The sequence below is a fragment of the Schistocerca americana genome, unplaced genomic scaffold (assembly GCF_021461395.2).
Source record: "Schistocerca americana isolate TAMUIC-IGC-003095 unplaced genomic scaffold, iqSchAmer2.1 HiC_scaffold_158, whole genome shotgun sequence".
In the NCBI taxonomy this organism is placed as follows: domain Eukaryota; kingdom Metazoa; phylum Arthropoda; class Insecta; order Orthoptera; family Acrididae; genus Schistocerca; species Schistocerca americana.
The window spans coordinates 395001-397500 of NW_025725666.1; the positions used below are offsets into that span (position 1 = coordinate 395001).

General features: G+C 58.6%; 1 non-coding gene across 1 annotated transcript in view; it reads left to right on the plus strand.

The window, feature by feature from the left end:
• Window positions 1-2483: 2483 nt before the first annotated feature.
• The window catches only part of LOC124570084, a 1910-nt gene continuing 1893 nt past the window's right edge, over window positions 2484-2500 (plus strand). The window contains exon 1 of the ribosomal RNA XR_006971476.1: window positions 2484-2500. This exon is cut by the window's right edge and continues 1893 nt beyond it. This is a non-coding gene — a ribosomal RNA (small subunit ribosomal RNA).

Sequence of the window (2500 nt, forward strand, 5' to 3'; positions counted from 1 at the left end):
ACCCACGTTGCGCCTTAACCTAACCCACGTTGCGCCTTAACCTAACCCACGTTGCGCCTTAACCTAACCCACGTTGCGCCTTAACCTAACCCACGTTGCGCCTTAACCTAACCCATATTGTACCTTAACCTAACCCATATTGTACCTTAACCCAACCCATATTGTACCTTAACCCAACCCATGTTGCGCCTTAACCCAACCCATGTTGCGCCTTAACCCAACACACGTTGCGCCTTAACCCAACACACGTTGCGCCTTAACCCAACACACGTTGCGCCTTAACCCAACACACGTTGCGCCTTAACCCAACACACGTTGCGCCTTAACCCAACACACGTTGCGCCTTAACCCAACACACGTTGCGCCTTAACCCAACACACGTTGCGCCTTAACCCAACACACGTTGCGCCTTAACCCAACACACGTTGCGCCTTAACCCAACACACGTTGGGCCTGAACCCAACACACGTTGGGCCTGAACCCAACACACGTTGGGCCTGAACCCAACACACGTTGGGCCTGAACCCAACACACGTTGGGCCTGAACCCAACACACGTTGGGCCTGAACCCAACACACGTTGGGCCTGAACCCAACACACGTTGGGCCTTAACCCAACACACGTTGGGCCTTAACCCAACACACGTTGGGCCTTAACCCAACACACGTTGGGCCTTAACCCAACACACGTTGGGCCTTAACCCAACACACGTTGGGCCTTAACCCAACACACGTTGGGCCTTAACCCAACACACGTTGGGCCTTAACCCAACACACGTTGGGCCTTAACCTGCTCTGTAATTGTCATACGACGCGTTAAATTAGTGTAGTGTTGCCTAACTGCAACCCCCGCAATATAGTTTGCTACTCGCACTGCCCGGTCCCCAGAGTATCGCTTCATGTTAAACACCTTGCAGCTATACACTGTAATGCGGATGGCAGCAGGACGTACATGCTCAATGCCCTTCGCAGTTGTTCATTGGCATTCGCATGGCGAAGCACAGCCTACGTTGTGGTACGGCTTGTGTCAACTGTCCGCTGATGTTGTACGTCCAAATCACACACTGTACTGCACATTGGTCCTCATGTACTGAATGATACATCGTGGTACATGTGTGACCGTACCACGACTGCGCCAACAACGGCGAACCATACGGTCCAAATATTGTGCACTCAGCTACGTGTCGTCTCCCTATAAGAGCTGGATTGCAGTATGGTATGCCGTGGATGGCGATCAGCATGAGCCGTCTGTTGATGTAGTGGCGCGTGTTGTCAGACGTAGTCGTCTCTTCTCACACACCGTGATAGCATGGTGCACTGCGTTCCACATCTGCGACATGCGACAGAGGCCGGTTGACAGTCGTTCGCGCAATGGACATCGCATACGTACGGGGGCCACCTTCCACGTGTTCGCGAAGCGTGCACATGTTGTTGCGTGTATGTGGGCAGACATAGTGTGTCGTGACACCTGACACAGGCATGCAACAATCGTTGAATTTGCAAATGGCGATGGACGTCTACGTTTGCTGGTGACGTTACGCAAATGAACAACTGGTAAACCGTTGTGGTGCGGTTGTTCTCGCTAGAGGTGAATCAGTGATGGCGACGATCGGTTGAGCTACCAACCGGTTGTTTCAGCGATACCCACCATGCCCACGAACGTGAATGGCATGTGGGTGTGAAGCGATACGCGGCGGTGGCTGGGTGGGACCGTCCCCGGCCGGTGAGGGGGGGCCTCCCGGCGTGCTGGCCGCGCGGTGCGTGGGCGCACGCGCTACAGCCGGCTGGTGGGGGCGGCCAGTGGCAGGCGCGCCGGCCGACGGAGGCGGCAGGCGGCGCAGCTGCGCGCCGGCGCACCCTGCACGCGGCGCCGTGCGGCCAAAGTAGGTCCTCGCGGGCCCGGTGCGAAGCGCGGTGGACATCTGCAGTGTGCTGGTCCGATTGAGGACTGTGTGCGCTGAGGATGCGCCGCCGCCCGGCGCTCGGCGCCGCGACGCCGTCTGCTGCTCGGTCGCCTCTGCGGTTCTCGCAGGTGGTTTGTATCGCAGCTGTGCGGACGTGTTGGCGCGTGCGCTGTGCTGGGAGAGTTCGCTTCGGCACCCAAGTGGGGCTTTTGTCCTTCTGTGGCGCTGGCGTTGGAGCTGCCGGCCACCGTAGGTGGCGCGTGTTGTCTCCCGCCGGCAATGCCACGACAGCACGCTCCCGGGCCTCTGTCGGCAGCGGCAAGCTCAGTTGGGAGCACGGGTGGTCGCACCTAAAGCGTCTACTCGCCAAACTCCGGGCGATTGCGCCTCTCTCGAACCCGACCAAGTACTTAGGACGGCGCTGCGCGCCGCCGGGACCTGAGAGGGTTTCGAGGTGTATTGTGCAGGGGAGCTCAGCCTCCTCCTGTTTGCAGAATAATTGAGCGGACGCTTGCGTGTTCGCGCGGGCCCCCGGGACACACTCCCGGGCGGCCGGCTGCTCAGCTCTAGTTGACGCAGCTCCCTGGTTGATCCTGC